Genomic DNA, 17,803 nt, shown 5'->3' on the forward strand with positions numbered 1-17,803 from the left:
CGCGATTCCAACGTGGGGCCCGGCGCGCACGCGCGGTGACCCCGGCGCGCCCCGCCCGCGGCTGGGCGGGAGCTTGGCAGGGACGGAGGGGCGGAAGGAATAGGTGTAAAGAAATGTACAAGGCGTTTTTTGGTGATTCATTGATGCCTAAAAATGTAACTTGTTGGACAAACCCTGAGCCCCTCAGTGCCGGGGCTGCCGTGCTGGGTGGGTGCTTCCCCCTCCTCCGCAGTACCATCGAAAGTTTGTGGAGTTCTGGTATTATAAAATATAATTTATAAATAACGTATGATAATGTATTATTTCAATATGCAAAAGTTATTTGGCGATAATTATTAATGAATATTTATGGACTTTTGTGATTGCTATGTATTACGTAAATGAATAGTAAATTGAACTGTAATTATTAATGCCTAACTACGCATAAATAAAATAGCTGTTTTAGAATTAGTAGTAACATACACTAAAAACAAATAAATACACTTTTTAAGGCCAGGTTGAAGGGAGCTCTGAGCAACCTGTCTACTGGAAGTTGTCCCTGCCCATGGAAGGGACAAATGGAATTAGATGACCTTTAAGGTCCCTTCCAACACAAGCCATTCTATGATTCTGTGATTATTATAAATGGAAAACTGACTCTGTAGCTTGTTGTCAAAAAGTAATCACACATTTTTTTTTCCCTTTCCTCAGGCTGAGCTCACAGAAGGAGCCAGGCAGGTGCCAGTGCTGGTGGAAGAGAGGGGAACATATGGCTGGGAACAGAAGGAAGGTGGGAATGTGACAAGTGATGACAAATTGGTTTGCTTGGAGAGGAGTTGTGCTGTAGCTTGTACCAGCCTTTGATTTCTGCCGTGCTGACTTGAGCTGTGTGTGATTTGCTCTGTGGAAAGAAAGTGCATCCCACTCCAAATGAAACCATAAAACCAGGCAGAGCAAGTCCTTCAAGTAAGCCTTTGTGTCCCAAGAGAAGTATCCAAGAATAGCAAACGTTTGAAATGTTCTTGCTCAAATCGCTCCACCTTTCTGTTCTTCAGCTGTAATATGAGGATACTAATATTAACTTGCCTCAGGAATCTTGTGAAGAAAAAGCTGCATTTGTGAAGTACCAGTTACAGTAAGAATAACATAAAAACCCAAGAGAAAATAAACTAAAATATATTTTTATTCAGTGCTGCTTCTGAATGATTATTAAATAAAACTCAAGGCTACTTAGTGAATAAGGAAGATTATAAAAACTTTAAGAATTCAGGAAACACAATTCACTTTGCAGCATTATTCATTTTCTGCACTGAAAAAGGGTGGGGATCTGGTGGAAAAATTAAGTACTTATGTAAATGCTGAAATTAAAAACCTGTCCATGGATTTGTGCTTAAATTGACTTATTGCAGGCTCTGATTCAAAACTGCCTTATTGCTGTGGAATTGATATGGATTTCCATGGGTAGTTTCTCTGAGTGAAAAGTGAAGTCAAGTATGGTCTGGGGGTGACCACGTATCTTGAGTTGTTCCATTGCAACCTGGGCAAAGCAAAGTTTGCAGATGTACATTTACCTGGAATAATGCCCATAAGTTTCCTGTTTCTCATTTACCCCTCCAGGACTGTTGAAAGCTTCATCATGCCAAGGAAAGCAGGGAGTTTTACCAGGAGCCTTTAGCATCTTTATAATAATGTCAGACCTTCTTGCCTGGCTGTCTCTGTATTTAAGTGTTTCTTTTTAATCTGATTTTAAATCCTGTCAGTCTAGTGAACACTACTCAGGCAGAACTCAGGCAGGAATGAGCTGGCTCCTTGTAAGACAAAATAGGCCAGGACCTCAGCATGGCAGAAACAGGGGACACAACCCTTGTACTCTTTGTCTTTCCAGCAGGTTGAAACTGCCATGTTTGCAGTTGTCCCTCCAGTTAATTTGCTCACTAAGTGCCCAGATACTGATCTAGGCAATGGCATCCAATCCATTATGATCCCAGTTCAGAAGAAGAAAAGCAAATTCAGCCTCAGCCACACAGCACAGTATTTCTTGGAAGGACTGCCAATGCCAAGTGCTGATGGATTTATCTTGTTAGGCAGTAAAAGCTCTTTTCCTGGCACTGCTGACACAGAACAGAAGGATAATTTTGCCTTAAACTATTTAGCCATGAAGGTTAAACTTAACAGATAGATTAGGATTTATTGGTCACAAATATTAGAATAATTTGTTCTTAAGTGTTTTAGTGACTCTGCAGCCGAAATTTCTCTGGGAAATGAATTTTCAGAAAGACTTGGAGTAGATCAGTGAAGTAGATCAGCAAATTGTTATAGATTATCCTTTCCAAAGCAAGAAGCAGGATAAAAGCAAGACAAACCTTGCATGAAAATTCAAGTGAAGCATTAATGGCTGACAGTATGATCTCTTTTCACACTCCATTGATTTCAGCTCTGGCTTGAACTCTGTTAAACTTTAATGTCAATGTAAGTTACAAAGTTACTTGCTCTGACAGACTTACCTCTGGTCAAAACAACTTTCAACGGCAAAAAACCCCCTAAACCTAAGAGGTCAACTCTGTTTTGGGGAAAGACTACAAAATTAGGTCTGACCCCCTGAATGCAACAAGTTTGCCACTGATTCGAGGTACCGCACAACCTTATTACTTGCAGCTGGTGGAAGAATTTGCCTTTGCTCCCGTTCTTCATGGACAAGTCCAGCAGGATGTCAGGCAGATGGGGGCAGCAGCACCTCAAGCTCTCAGCTTTACACCAGGCAAGCAAGAGCTGCAGCCAGGGGAAATTTCTGCGTCCTGTCAACACAGAGCTTTTGTGTAGACTTCCATAAGCCAGCTTAAAACCACAGTGATCTCTTTGCCCTTTCAATAAAACCCTGTTTTTATTAATTATGTTATTAATCATAAACTCACTTTACTGTTTTACACTCCTTTGCATATCTTTATCATAGTACTTGTACTTGTTTCGTAGCATGTTTCGTAGCATGCCTGCGCCTTTCCAGAAATCTGTGAATCTGAAAAAAATTCCTTTTCACAGCAACTCACAAAACATTCTGAAATCTGAGATTTATTTCAAATTTTCCACAATATTTATGTTATTCGTCCCTTAAAAGCAATGTGTAATTCCAGAGAAAGTCACAACATTCAGTATACAAGAGGTACACTACTCAAAAGTAGTACTGGTCCTCAGAACTCAACAGTATGTATGAAATAACAGGTTTTTAGCACCTAAAAGTGAAATATTTGGGGAAAAGAAACTCACATTTGTAGCAAATGCAGTAGGGATCCCAGCCTATTGGGATCAGAGTGGCTTCTTGGCTTGCATCAAAACCTGAGCACAGAGAAACAAATGTGTCTGAAATGAACCTGCAACTCTGTCTTACCGAGGTGTTATTTACTAATTGTGGCATCAGGATTGTAAAATTGCAACAAATAACCTTGCTTAACCCCATCACTCTGCTATTGTCAGCACTTGGCACTTGTGAAATTCCTGTGTACTTGAGCGTTTCTGCCCGCCTGCACTGCAGCTAGGGATAGCAAATAAAACCCTTGTGTCTGCTCAGCAGTTGGCAAAGTTTTATTTGCAATAATTCAGTCTGCATGAGTCAGCACTGCCTCCCTCCACAACATGGTCTGGCCTGTCTGGAAAGCTGCTTTCTCTATGGTTACATAGATGTTCTGTAAATCTCAAAATAATTTCAGTGCGGTAGGCAAAGAAGCCTTTGCCACACTGAACAAATACAGTTCAGCTCCCCATCCCCTACTAAATAATATCAGTGCTTGGCAGGGAACAAAGTTGGGACATGAATATTTTATTTCATACAGCTATGAAGTAATAGAAAATCCTGCAAAATGAATACAGTAGCCATTTGTTATTTTTAAAACCTGTGTGGGCTTCTAGTTCAGAAACCAAACCAACACCTCTAGAAGTTCTATTTTTGATGCAGTGTGTGCTTTGTGCCTTCTACACCTTTTTGATAAATTGTTACTCAGAATCTATATCAGAAATGCTGTCTTGTTCTTGTTCTGTTAGGTGTGGAAAGCAAATATTAACCTGTCCTTCTGTTTATCCCGTTCTGTTTTTTTGCCTCCATTTTTAAACAAAGATGTGGGTTAAAAGACAGTATCTAGCACTTACTCAGAAGAAGGAAAGCAATTGGCACTGCTGTAAATATGGAACCTCCAGCAGCACTGAGTGAGGGCTCACTGCTTATCTGTTTGCTGGAGAGCAAAAAGAGGAGGTGGAAAAGAAAATGTAGCATGAATAAGAGAGTTGAATCTAATAAAGGGGTCAGAGCTGTCACTCATCAGGTAGGTGTGGTTGTTCCTAAGTAGTTCTTTATAGCTGGGACAAGAAGCTGGACTCTCCAGATGAGGAAATGCCACTCACTAGGAAGCAAAATTAAACAGGTCACTACAGGAGGAATGTGTGCAGGTTGCTATTGAGCAATTACTGCTTTTTGACCACTCAGAAATAGTTGTCACTTTACGTCCCTTGATTTATGACCAGTGCACAAAGCATAACTTATTCTTGAAATAACTGATTTCTGGTGTACATTTGGTCCTGGTTTAACTTTATGTATTTTAAACATACATTTACAGGAAAATGTCTGTCATCAAGCTTAGACACTGCCTGGTCAGAGGGCTTGGACAGGGAGAATAAAGCGTTCACTTCTCTTCCTGCAGCAGAGCAAAGAAAATAAGCAATATTATGGAGCAAACTAAGAGCAGAGAAGAAGTCATGTTACCTTTTGCTACTCAGTTCAGGCTAAGCAATTTTATTCGTGATTTTTTTGCTGTCAGTGGAGATCTTTCCTTATTACTCTAAAGACAGGAAAATTGCTTGTAACAGGAAACTGAGACAGAGTACAGATAATGGTCAAAAAGTAAAGCCTTAATGTGAAAGTTGAGTTGCTAGTAATAGGAATAGTTTCTCCATTATATCTTCTTATAGTTCTTCATTATATCTTGTTAGGTTTTGTTGTTGTGTGTTGGTTTTGACACAGGCATGACAAGATCACAGAACCATAGGATGGGTTGAGTTTGACCTTAAAGGTCATCTAGCTTCAATCTCCCTGCCATGGGCAGGGACACCTCCCACTAGAAGCCCAGGATAAAAAATGGTACCATAACAATCCTAGAGGATGAAACATTGCTTAGAGTAAACCTTACTTCTTTTCTGCTCCTCCCACACTTTTCATCTTAATTGGTCTCCTCTGAGTAGCTGTTGTGCTGCAAGCCTGCCCCTATGTCTGGAACAAGCCTCTATCTTATCATGCCTTTGGTTTCTCCTCCTTTCAGCTCCCTTTTCTATTATCAGTTATTATTAAACAATTTCTCTTACTTTAATGGATTTTTGGAACAAACTAAATTATTCCTGCAGTTTAAAGTTTCTTTGCTACTGTCTACTCCTTGCTAGAAGGGTACTGTCAGCAGAAGGGACTTTTATTTCATCTGGTATTTGACACCAGCCCCCAAACCCACATGTTGAAGCTTGTAAAAAGCACTTTTTCCAAACCCAGAGATGCCCAAAGGCAGTATCTGCAACAGTGCCTGTAGAAACTCCACCTTCATAAAAGCAGTGTTTTTCTTTTGAACATGCTTCAAGCAGTAGTCAAACTCTGAGTGGAAACAAATTTCATTCTCCATTTTAAAGGTGTAATACTAGTTTGTGCCTTGGCCATTACTAATAAAACATCTCTGTAAGACTCTTAGGTTGAGTAAGAGTTCAGCTTTACTTCAAGGATGCATTTTTTCATAGCTGACACTAAACACTGTATGTCTACATACTCTATTTCCAAGGAAGAGTGACTTGAGGGGCTGCTGCATTCAAATGTGTCTACACTACAGGTTGTGAGTCTTCCTCCTCTTCCTGATAATTAACTAATCTTACAGATATTTATTTTTCTAGTATCTCTGATCAGCTCCAGTTCATTGTAATAATGCAGATGCATTGAATTTGTGTAGAATCAGAACACATAAAGCCTTGATGTGCTACTTTTTTATACCAGGTTATCTTGCTAGGGAGTCAGCTGAATTTTTAATTCCCTACAACTCCTCCCTCCCCAGGCAACCGGTCAAAAGAGCTGGGTGTCCAGCTCTGGGGCTTTAAGCACAAGAAAGATTGGGTTTGGGCCATGATCCAGTTTGGGCCATGAAGATGCTCAGAGGGCTGGAGCACCTCTGGTAAGAAGCAAGGCTGAGCGAGTTGGGATTGCTCAGCCCAAAGAAGAAAAGGCTCCAGGGAAACCTTATTGTGGCCTTTCTGTACTTAAAGGGGCCTGAGAGAGGAATTTTCAGTGGGCCTGTTTCAGTGGGAGAGGGGGTAATGGTTTTAAACTGAAAGAGGGTCGATTTAGATTAGATATAAGGAAGGAAATTTTTTTACAATGAAGGGGGTTAAACACTGTCAGGGAGGTTGTTGATGCTCCATCTCTGCAAATATTCAAGACCAGGTTGGACCAGGCTCAGAGCAACCTGATCTAGTTGAACATATCCCTGCTTATTGCAGGGGGTTTGGACTGGATAACCCTTAAAGGTCCTTTCCAACTCAAACTATGCTACCATTCTGTGATTTTCCTGGCTTCAGTTTTGTCTCAAAGGAGGTGTGTAGTTACTCCAACTGACGTACATTGCTGCTTTCCTATAGGGATCTCACATTTAATAAAGCAGATGGGTCATTCCCCATCTGTCATATTTACAGAATCAAATATCCCAACATCCTTTATACAATTCCTGCTTTATGTACTTTGTCACCTCAAAGCCAGTGGTTAAGCACAGACGTGGCCCAAGTTCATTTTTGTGTGGGATGTGTCAGTAACATCAGTTACAGAAGAAAGGAACTGTGAGGTTCTTTGAAAACTCACTAGTCCAATGTTCAAGGCACGATCAACTGTATTTGTCAAAGTCCTCCAACATCTGCCTAACCTGTTCTTAGAGACTTTCCTTCACAGATTTTTACATTGCTCTTCCCAATCCTTAACTACTGTAATCAGTAACGTGATCAATTTTGTCTTACGAGAAGAAACGTGTTTATCTGGTTTATTGTTATCTTAATCCTCTCTACAATAGTGTTTCTGTTATGCCTGGCGCAAGCCCTTGTCTTCAGTCCAGAGCAGGCTGGAGGTGTTGCCAACACAACAAAGTCACATTTACAACTGTATCGCTATAATGTGTACTAGACAGATTAAAGGCTGTGCATTAAGAGGTGTTTTAAAGTAATTCAAGTGAAAAGTGTCAGATGAGAGACTTTTTAATTGGCCTTCAGAGAAGCCTGTTCTTGACCCAGGGCTGCTTTGTTATCCCAAATAATTGTTTGAAGCACTGCTTATGAAATCTGCAGTTGACTTCAAAACAGCCCAGGGCCACCTGGGCCCCTTGAATAACACATGTTTTAATCCACCTACACAGCAAATATCTGTGCATCAAAGCCAAGGTTGCTGTCTGTTCACAGGGTAAAAATACAAAGCATGTTTTTGGGCCGGGTGTGAGAGAGGAGAATGCTGTATCTTCAAAAGCAGTGAATCAGATGAGGAGGTCACAAGGGGTAAATGCCTGATGTGCAATGTGGCAGCTGCAGCAGCAAATGCAGACATCAGGTGTGTAAGCACAAATCCTGCCCGTGCTAAGTGCTAGGATGTGGCCACAGCCATTGCATGGCGCAGGAACGTGACTCTTCTGGAATCACCGTGAATGATAAAAGGTGTAACCATCTGGAAAGGCTCATTAGGAACCCAGAAGAATGAGTCAGTGGAAAAATCTGGGCTGTACGAAGGTGATAGGTAATTATCTACCCAGCAAAAGCACGGCAGAAAGGCGCTGTAATAGTCTGTGCACGGCAAGATCCCTTCACTAAAGAAGGAAAACGTTTGGTGGTTAAAAATCATGACATTTTCGACGTGATGCCTTCCTACAGGGTTCTTTAATTTTTGGAAAGATAAACGCCTGAAACGCTACGTGTTTCAGTCCCCGAGCAGTGCCTGGCGTGAGCCCAATTCAGCTGCTGGAGCAGCCCCCTCCGCGCCGCTGTGGGGTCCCAGCGGGACACGCTTCATTCCCACGGACAAGCACCAAGGGTGCTCTTACCTGCTCCCAGGGGGAAGAATTAGCTTAATCTGGGAGCTTTGCCCGGGCAGAACAGAGACCACGGCTTTTCAGCTTCTAGTAGAGATAGGGCTGGGATACAGCCGGAAAGCTAAAGCAAAGGTAACCTATGGAGCAGATGAGGAGGGAGCGGGTAGAATCGAGTGAGACAGAGATGAGCAAGGACGGGGTAAATCCTCTGTCTGCTCTTTAAACAGTAGCTGTTACCGCATAGCTAAGGCACCGACAAGCTCGGTGCGACATCCCCGGATCGCGGCACTGTTTGGCGAGCATGGCCCAGACCCAGGGGCTGTACTGCCGGACACAGCGACCCCTCCATGGGGCTCCGAGAGCCCCGTCCCGGCAGCGGCGGAGCCCGGCCTCGGGCAGCGCCCGCCCCCGCTTCCTCCCCCGCCCCCGCCGCCATGTTGTGGGGCCGAGCGCCGCGGGAGGCGCAGGGGCCGCGGCCCGGCGGAGCCGCCGCTCGGGGCAGCGCAACAGGTACCGGCGGGCCAGGGGGCGCGGGCCGCGGGCGTTACGGGCTCCACTGCCTTGAGCCGCTTTACTTGTCTTTTATTCTTTAGTTGAGTCTGGGCTCTTTTTTTTTTTTTTTCTTTATTTTTTTTTTTTTAGGCAGGCTTTTTTCTTTCTTTTTTCTTTCTTTTTTTTTTTCTCTCCTCTTTTTTTTGGGTGGGGGTGGTGTCTGGGGCTTTGGCGGCGGCGGCTCCCACTGCCGGCGCCGCCGCTGCTCGCCCGCGCTCCCTCAGCGCGTTGCGAGCGGAGCGATCGCGGTGCCCGTGCCCAGAGAGCTCCCGGAGCGCCCGGGGGAGCCCCTGCCGAGGTGAGGTGACTCGGACGCGGTTGTAGAGCCCCGCTCCTTGTGGTGGTGATTTTGTTCCATCTGGTTAGCTGTGAAAACGCGGGGTTTGGGGAAACCCAGCTGGTTTCTGCAGTTAAAGTTTGTAAACTGCTCTGTCTGTAAATAGACTGGCTTTTATCGGTCTCGACTTCTCACCGCGGCATGTCGTAATTCAGAGAATAAAATGAGGCTGAGGTACGTGATTCGGTTTCCTAAACATTAAGGTACCATTTTGAATACAGTAAATGGTTTTCGGGCCAGCTGGGGCTTTGACATCTGTCACATCGCAGAACTCGAAAGTAGATCGTGCTTTAAGATAGTGCCTGCGTTCTCTGAAGTTATTCTTGCAGGGGTTCTCTTAAACACCAGTCGGAAATTCCCCATCTAAAACACGGGAATGAGAAGTCTCAAGCTTCTTTGCCCTTGTGTCCAGGCTGCCTTCTGTTGTGCGTTGCTCTTTTGGGAAAATGATGTTTTCTGAGCTGTTGGTGCTGGCCTGTGGTGGCCGGAGTGTGCGCAGGAAGGCTCGGGGTGTGTGTGAAGCAGAATGTGCTGTGTGTGGGTAACATCGGTGCTGCATAAACTGTTGCCTGCTCTCAAGAACTTTAATCGTTCATCTGAAATTGGCTTGTAACAAACATCTATATCCGCTGATGCGACGGTGACATGTAGATGTAACAAGCGCTAGGAGCTAGTTAGATAAGCGGCTAACTGGGCTTCGTTCTGCTCCCAAATCTGGTTCATTTTTGTTACCTTGTTTCCACTCTACCTCCCCTGTTTTGTTTGTGTGTATTTTTTCAGTCTGACTCATCTGGGAGGGGCATTCACACCACCATACCTCTGAGTACTCAGAGAAACCTTAACTCAGACTCTGGGCTCCCTGTGATGTGAAGAGAACTGTGTGATGCCTGCAGACATGGATTTAGGCTGCTCTGTGCTCTCTGTTGAACAGAATTTTTTGTTAAGATTACCCTCCTCACTCAGATGCCTAAATTAGATCAAGTGAATATGCTTATCCTTTTAATTACTATCCTGAGGGAATTGCATTTACTTTTTTTCTCGTCCATCTGTACAAGATCTGGGGTACAGGATGAATCCCTGGCTGAGTTGTAGCTGTCAGTGTAATAGAAACCAAGAGGATGATGTTCCTGTAGCAGTAACAATAGCAAAATGGGGTACCTATGGTCTGTTTGTGCTAATCATAAAAATAATGGGGTTATCTACCCCATTAGGTGCTGGTCAAAGCACCAAAGCTTTATGGATACTTATTTTTTTAACCATTCTTGTAGACAGAATGAGATAGATCTGGGCAAAAGTGAGCGTGGATGATTTTGAACTGTGTTTTTGAGAAGGCTTTATTTATTTATTGAGACTCAGGTATTAGAGTGATTTGTACCACAGCAGTACTTACAGTAAAGTTTTTTAACAGGTATTTCTGTTGTAGTCTGTAATGTTGAAAAGTGAATTAATTTCATGGCATAGGAAAGTAGCAAGCTATGAAAAAATGAAGCTAAGTCTGTAGGTGATAGTATTTCTTCAGTAGCTGCTTGTCAGGAGCTGTTGAGGAAAATGAGGCAGCATTTGGAAAGGGAAAGGTGATGTGCATGCTTTGCTTGGGGTGTTATCAGAAACCTTCACAGCCTTTGAGAATAGGCATCTGTCAGGAAAGTACTGTTGGTTTAGTTCCTGAAAGGCAATGTAGTCCAGATTAGTTCCTGTCACAAATTGAGACAGATGTCTCTGGTCTGAGAGATAATTTACTTGCAGACTTTTAACTAACAGGTTATCTACTGTTGCCTCAAAAGATTTAATTTGATTAGCATGCAAAATATGTGGAAAAAATAGTTTAATGAGATTTTTCTTTAAAGGCCAGAGCTGTTCTCTTTACATTTTTAAAAACTGGTTCAAAAATTGGACATCTTTATTTATAATGTTAATTTCTAGCCTATTTTCACTTGAAAGGAAATACCTCCACTATCTCAGTTTTTAAAAAGCTTTTAACTGCTTCAATTTGTTTTTATTTACCTCAAATGTAGTTACAGAACAATATTGTTTTGAAGGGACTTCTGGAGATCATCTGGTCCAACCCTATGAAAAGCATGGTCAGGTCAGGTCACTCAGAGCCATGTCTGGTTGTGTTGGGATTATCTCTGAGGGGGGAGATCCCAAAAACTCACTGGACAGCCCTCTCCAGTTTGGTACCTACCCTGGCTCAAGGTGCATCCCATCCCCTTGCCCAGGCTGCCAGGGAAGGCATTAAACAATACTGGCCATGGTGGCAGCTCCTGGGGAGCATCCCTGGTTCCAGCCAGATGGATTTGGGACTGCTGAGCACAGCCCTTGCAGTCTGCTGGTCAGGCAGGTTTTCCACCCACTTTACAGTCAGCTTTGTCAAACTGTATTCCACCAGTTTGGCTGTAAGAACACTGTGGGAGATCTTGTTCAAAGCCTTTGTGGTGTCAAAACAAGCCCTGTGAACAAGGTTCACAGGGCCAATCATCTCAAAGATGAGATGTGTCAGGTGTGGTTGGTCCTCAATAGCCACATGCCATTTCCCTTCACCTTTTTCTTCTTCAAGCATCTGTAGGTGGGTCCTAAGGTGATTTGCTCCATAATCTTTCTAGGGACTGAAGTGAGACTTAGATGCCTTCAGTTTGCCTTTTTCCAGTCACCAGGATCTTTGACCATCACCAAGACCCCCCAAAAATAACAGAGTTTAGTCTTACAGTGACATTAGCCAGTGTTCCTGGCAGCACTGGGGCTGTGATTTGTGCCATATGCACATGTATGCAAATGCTTTATTTACATGTTTTAAAATTATTTTGACTTTCAAAAGCTGCTTTCAGTCCAGTGCGATGTTAAATCTTTTGGTAAAGCATATTAGATGATGGATCCTGCCATGTTTTTAAGTTTTGGGGTGAACCTTGGTGTAGTTGTTCTGTGAAAATCACAAGAGCAGCAGTTGGCTGACAGAGTTTGGGGTCTTGCTTGGATTAGAAGGTTTGTTTTATGTGGCTGAATGATTGGGAAAGTCAGTTACCCTTCTTAGGCTTTTTTTGTCTTAAGTGATGTTTGGCAGTTATAAAGATAACAGAGTTGTAGAGTCCTCTTCGTTTTATGAGGGACTGACCTATTTCAAGCACTATCACTTGTCAGGAAAACAACACAAAGTATACTTTGAGGTTCAGAGGTTGAGCCTAGATATGGGGTGGAATAGGGTAGTTACTGTATTCCTCTTACCTTTAAAAACATACTATCACTCTTTAACTTCACCTTTTAAAATTGCATTTTTCTTGTGTGCCCTGCATCAGACTGTTTTGAAGGGAAACACTCATGTTAGAGTGTCTGGTTGGATTTCTGGAAGGGCTAAGCAGCTGTTCTAAGTGATCCTGAAATTTTCAAATGCTCAGTTGCAAATATTACAGGTAGCTGAATTCCCTTTGGTATTCTGTGTCTGACTCCTGATCAGTATAGAACTTGGAGATTTATGTCTATGTGTAAGTTCAAGTTCCTTCCAGTGACAGACCAATGTAAGCCAAAATTTTAAGCCAGCAGTGAGCAGTGAAACCTTGTTTTCTGTGGCATTAGCTGTCTGAGTTTGATCAGATGTGAGCCTGTGTTGAATTTTTTCTTGTGGTCAATATATTTAGAGCAGCCTTCAGCCATGTGGATCCTCTGGTGTATAATATAGGCCCTCAAACATACTGCAGTCTTTCTCTCCCTTGAGGGTACTAAATTTGGTTGTGCCTTCTCTGTCTGGTTGCCTGCTTTTCATGAATATTATATTCAGTGAAGATCATAGTAAAGGACACTCTTCTGTTAAGCTTGGTTCATGTTGGTGATGGGGTTCATCAGAGTAGTTTACTCATGTCTCATCTCTGAGAAAGGCAAGCTAAGAATTCAAGAATTCAGGCATCCTGGTTGCTTGGTTACTGTAATGCTGCTGCTTTCATTAATTCACTTGTCTATCAGGATGGTGGTTTTGGGGTTTTTTTTATGGTTTTTTTTTTTTTTTTTTTTTTTAATTCAAGGATAAGTCTTTAGAAACAAACAGGAGACTATTTCATGAGGAATTCTTCGTTCTTCTTACCTCTATGTATACATTGTTTTATTGCCCTTTGCAAGATGGCAACTCACAAGATGTAGTAACTCGTTTTTCTGGTATAGTTGTGCCATCAGCACCAAATGTTGTAAAGGTGAGGATTAGGTCACATAAAAATTATATAGTAAAAATGGAGCTGGTGAAATGTCATTTTTCTTCAAATTGAGAGTATTTAGAACTTTGTCAGTATAGGAACAGAGCCTGCACATGTTGGTTACTTGGATCCTAGAGTTAAAACAATGGATTGAACATTAATATATAGGTGAGCGCAGTGTTGTGTAACTCTTATTTTCAGAACAACACGTGAAATTCAAATGATGTAACATGATGACAGTAGCAGCACAAAGCATTGGAGTTACCTAATAGAGGGCAAGTATCTGAGAACTATTTTTAAACATTTTGGCAGTTACAGATAGTTGAAAAGGTGTGGTTGATCCAGAAAAGTCACAGCTTCCTTGGAACAGCGATTCTGAGAGCAGCCAGCTTGAGTTGAGACACTTTGATATGGGATGTTGCTGCTTCAGAAGTAGCAGATAATAATTCTGGGCTGGCTTTACTAGTGAAAATGTTCAAGGCTGATGCAAGTGGAGCTTGTGAAATGCTGTGGCATCAGCCATGAGCAGTATCTGCAGTTAGTGATTCAACAGCATACACATGAAGTAAGGGAAGAACAGGAAATGGGAGTTAACTTTTCTTTGTTTCTAAAAATATTACAATTGGAATGTGGAAAAAAATTACCTATTATGGCTATACTAATAAATGCTTCAAAAAATCAGGGCACATTTAAATAATACTTTGGTCTTATCTTTCAAAGGTCAACAATTTTACTAGTCAAAAGCTAAAACTTTTTAGCTTTTTTCACTACACTTTTACGACTTTAGGCAGGACCTGTGTCTTTCTAACTGGGATACATTTGCCCCTCAGGATTTTACATGATATTGAGATGTTTGTTTAACATGGGTGATAATTGATTCCCTAAGTTCATGAAATTCAATTTGGTGGTCAGAACATTATTACTGTATGCTCTAGAGCTCTGTGCTAAAGGTTTAAGAGACCACATTTCAGCTGGGTGATTTGAAGGACTGTTCTTGATAATATGAGTGTGGATGTGACTTGTGGATGGGAGTGGGGTCAGAGGCAGGAGTCTTCAGCTGGGGCAGGTGGGAGGTGCTGTGCCACACTGCCTGTGTGCTGGGTCTCAGTGTGCTGGTCCCAGAGCCCCTGTGCTGGAGGGATCTCCATGACACCCACACTTTTCTGTGTCACTTTAGGGAATGCGTTTTTACCCATCCATGATCCAACTAAAATACTCCTACCTAGTTATTTTTTCCTGTTTTTACTGGCATATGCTAATCTTTGCTTCTTCTCCCACAAGGTTTCCCTGGTTTTTGATACATCAGAGATAAACACCATTTCTGTGCTTTGAAGGCTTCTTGTGGCCTTTCTCCTCTCTGCTTGTCATCTCATTCAGTTTTGAGAAGTTAAACCTGGTGGTTCTGTGCACCTGTCCAGCTTGAAAGCAGATACCTAAACTGTAAATCCTGTCTCACTGAATGTTTTACTTTCATTAGATAGTCAGATTGTTCTCTGCTGAGCACAGAAGAGTGCTCACGTATCTTTTGTTTCATGCTTTGCTATAGCAGCCCATTAGATGTTCTGTTTGTTTTGCACTGTTATCTGTGTCTGAAAGCTGAGCAGCAAGTTAAGCAGCATCTCTTCTATCATAAGAAGAAAATAACATTATGAATTCTTCTGTTAGTTTTTTTTTTCCTCTGTTAGAATTTTGCTTGTGCTTCTGATGGAAGGACAGGAGTGGGCTTAAAATTTTCCTCTAAGGTGGCAAGATTTTAAATGAATAAGCTTAAAAGTAATATGCTCTCATGTTTCCAGTCATGGTTGAAGTAAGAAAACAATGTAATGAAGACAACTCCTCAAATACTTTTGTCTTGCCCAAGTCCACATTGACATAAATTAGGAGTTACAGTGTGAAAGTGGAGAACTGCAAGTTTTAAGGTGTGTGGACCTCACCAAACAGCATTTAAGGGTGCTTGCACAAAGGTTGCAAATTATTACATGTGAGAATTGATGTGTTTTAAAACAGAATTTTAAAAAAAAGGCATATGGAGTGTGGAGTCATGTGAATTGAAAAGTAGGAAGCATTAAAAACCCAAAAAAACACAAGAGTATTTTAAGTTACCACCCCTTGAGGAGCAAGCATATCTCACTCAGCTCTCTGGAAAGGTTACAATATGCAGCCTAGAGTTGCTTCTTCAAGGTAGAAGCTCAGAGCCTTTAAAAAAAAATAATTTTATAAATAGTATACCCTCTACTTCTTGGTTTTTTGGTTTTTTTTTTGCATTTCCTTTCTAAGCAAAGCAAGCAGAGGTGGTGATGTCTGTCTGGGATCAGGTGAGTGAATATATTCTCCCAGGGCGTGACAGAGCTGGGTTCAATTTCCATCTTTTCCTGAGGAAGTTTGTGTCTCCTGGGAGAAGGGCCAGGGAATTAAATAGTGAGCTTCCTGAAGTGGTATTCTCATTCTCTCCCTCAGAACAATTTCTTCCTTGCAAAGAAGGTTTGAAGCTGGAGGGACACAGAGAGGGACCTGCAGGTCTCTGCCTTAGTGTAGAGAATTAAAAATAAAATGGGAGAAATCTTCTCCTAGAAAGGAGGAAGGAAAGATCAGTTTTAATCTCCAGAAAGAGAGGAGAGAGCTGAACTGTGTCTTGGCACTTTGAATGGGTGCTTTCACAGCTGAGCAGCTGTGTGAGAAACAGAGTAAGCCCAGCAATAGTGGCCACACAATTCTGGTTTTTGAACAGAAAGAAAGATCCTTGTGTTTTGGATGGTCAGTAAGTTCAGAAAGCATATTAGTCAAGCAAGGTGGGTAGAAAGGTATTTGTCAGAAAAATACTTTTTGTGTTCTGTCTGGATCACAGAATCACTGGGTTGGAAGCGACCTTCAAGATCATTGAGTCCAACCCAGCCCTAACGCCTCAACTAAGCTGTAGCACCAAATGCCACATCCAGTCTTTTTTTAAACACATCCAGGGATGGTGACTCCACCACCTCCCTGGGCAGGCCATTCCAGAACTTTATCACTCTTTCCATAAAAAACTTTTCCCTAATATCCAACTTGTATTTCCCTTGGCACAGCTTGATACTTTGTCCTCTGGTTCTGCCAATTGCTGCCTGGAGAAGGAGACCAACCCCACCTGACTACAGCCACTTTTCAGGAGGTTGTAGAGTGATAAGGTCACCCCTGAGTCTCCTTTTCCCCAGGCTGAGCACCCCCAGCTCCCTCAGCCGTTCCTCACAGCGTTTGTGTTCCCAGCCCCTCTCCAGCCTTGTTGCCCCCTCTGGACACGCTCTCTGTTGGGTAGGAAGTTTCTGTTTCACAATGAAGAAGGAAGGGACTTCACACCCTAGGGTTAAGAAATAAAATGTTTAGCATTTTTTTTTTTTTTAATATCAAAATATTAACTGAGACTCTCAGTACTGTTATCTACAGTAGCAGGGGGAGCAGGAAGAGCCAGCAATGTGCTGCCCACAGTCAACTCCTCCGTTCTGTCACTGATGTCATTCATCTGTTATCAGAGTGGGTGGACTTTGTAAGCTGGCCACAGTGCATTTTGAAAAGGCCGTGTGGCTGTGTATAACTGTACTGTATAAAGGAGATAAATGCTTGGCCTGCCACAATGTTGAGATGTTTTTCTTTTTTTTTTTTTTTTTTTAATCAGTAAACTCTCATACCAGTATGTCTTGAACAGTGAGACAAAGAGAAGTTACAGTCTGTGCTGTTTCATAATGCCTTACTAATGCTTCTTATTCTCTCTTATTCTTCTATTTTTAAGAGAGTACTCCAAAAAAAGCAGCAAACAACTACATGGGCTATTACAGTGTCACTGCTTTGCAAATATAATGAGTTGTCTTTGTGTTGTCCAGGTCTACAGGTGTTGCAAAGAGTAAATCAGGTAGTTAGTGCTGCAGTCTCTGTCCTTGCTAATTGGCTCTTGCAGCAAAATTCTGCAATACATCATCCTCCTGCCACAGAGAGAAGGAAAAGAGCAATAATGTGACCACACATGCTGCTTCCATGAGGTTTGCTTTCTTCCAGACAGAGCCTGGTGCACCAGACCTTCATTCGTACTAAAGCTATGTGGCTGTGGTTCTTCTGAGAAATGTTTTGGAAAAAAAATTGATTCAAGTATAAATATTAACAAAGACTGTGGTAAGGCTGCCCTTCATAAAATGGCAGTATGCCTATGATAGGGAAGACAAAAAGCTTTTTTTCCTTTCTCCTGCAGTCTACCCAGCTCTAATGTTTTCTGATGCTTTCAGCATGGTCCTGACATGCCCCCTGCTTCTTGCAATCTCCTCATTTCTTTTCTCCACTTGTATCAACTAAAATGAACACTGAGAGAGGGAACAGAAATTGCAGTCTGGCAGGCCAGTTTGTGAAAACAATTAGTGCTTTAAAGATTTGGGCTAGTCAGATGGCTTGTTTACAAGAACTTGCTGTTCTGCTGTTTAAATGTGAGATCCAAGTTTTCCTGTTTTCACCCTAAATGGCAGCAGGGCTTAATGTTATCTGCAGTGTTTGTAAGGATGTTTGGTCCTGTTGTTACACCATGGATTTTGTACTGTCTGCCACGGTTTCTTACAACTGATGACTGAGTTCACCAAGCACATCTTCTAGAGCATTTTGCAGAAACAACTTTCTGTGAAATGCTCTGGTGGCAATGTCCATAATTTTATCCATATCATCTGTTTGGGACACTG

The 17,803-nt window shown here is 42.2% G+C and overlaps 1 protein-coding gene across 7 annotated transcripts in view; it reads left to right on the forward strand.

Annotated features, from left to right (window-relative positions):
• Positions 1 to 8,127: 8,127 nt before the first annotated feature.
• Positions 8,128 to 17,803, forward strand: part of ITSN2 (intersectin 2) — an 80,514-nt gene continuing 70,838 nt past the window's right edge. For 4 of the 7 annotated variants that reach the window (XM_058021655.1, XM_058021662.1, XM_058021660.1 and 1 more), the window contains exon 1: positions 8,479 to 8,561. The gene's annotated coding sequence lies outside the window, so the exon portion shown is untranslated. Of the gene's footprint in view, positions 8,184 to 8,478; positions 8,562 to 8,847; positions 8,902 to 8,985; positions 9,115 to 17,803 lie in introns of those variants that run through there. The other 3 variants (XM_058021658.1, XM_058021657.1, XM_058021659.1) reach the window with 3 other exon arrangements.

The sequence above is a fragment of the Melospiza georgiana genome, chromosome 3 (genome assembly GCF_028018845.1).
Source record: "Melospiza georgiana isolate bMelGeo1 chromosome 3, bMelGeo1.pri, whole genome shotgun sequence".
Classification (NCBI taxonomy): domain Eukaryota; kingdom Metazoa; phylum Chordata; class Aves; order Passeriformes; family Passerellidae; genus Melospiza; species Melospiza georgiana.